This window comes from Pteropus alecto, unplaced genomic scaffold (assembly GCF_000325575.1).
Source record: "Pteropus alecto unplaced genomic scaffold, ASM32557v1 scaffold53, whole genome shotgun sequence".
In the NCBI taxonomy this organism is placed as follows: Eukaryota; Metazoa; Chordata; class Mammalia; order Chiroptera; family Pteropodidae; genus Pteropus; species Pteropus alecto.
Window position 1 is genome coordinate 6,436,910 of NW_006434366.1, and position 371 is coordinate 6,437,280.

Genomic DNA, 371 nt, shown 5'->3' on the forward strand with positions numbered 1-371 from the left:
TCTGCTTCCTGCTCCCGGTCGTGACGCTTTGTAACCCGCCCCAGCGCGATGTCGCTGAGAGCAGTTTCCGTGGGCAGACGGGCGCGGGGGACCCTTCGCGAGTGCTTGTTAATTTACTCAGTGGGGATCGCGTTTCACAGCCTGTGATGACGGTCTCTGCGTTGGGTGCTTCAGCTCCTCAGGCCTCGCACGTTAGTTTGTCATTCATGTCATCGCTCTAGCCCGGGTTTCGAGACTCTGCCTTCCAGTTCATTCCATCTCCCGACATTACGTCTCCTTCCAACACGAGCTCGGGACGGTTCACCAGACGCCCCGCAACGCCGAGGGCACCACGCCCGGGACGCGGTGTCGCTGGGACGGTGTCCCCGGCG

The 371-nt window shown here is 62.0% G+C and overlaps 1 protein-coding gene across 1 annotated transcript in view; it reads left to right on the forward strand.

Annotated features, from left to right (window-relative positions):
• Positions 1-371, forward strand: part of LOC102897018 (contactin-3) — a 78,091-nt gene that overhangs the window by 40,590 nt on the left and 37,130 nt on the right. The window lies entirely within an intron of this gene.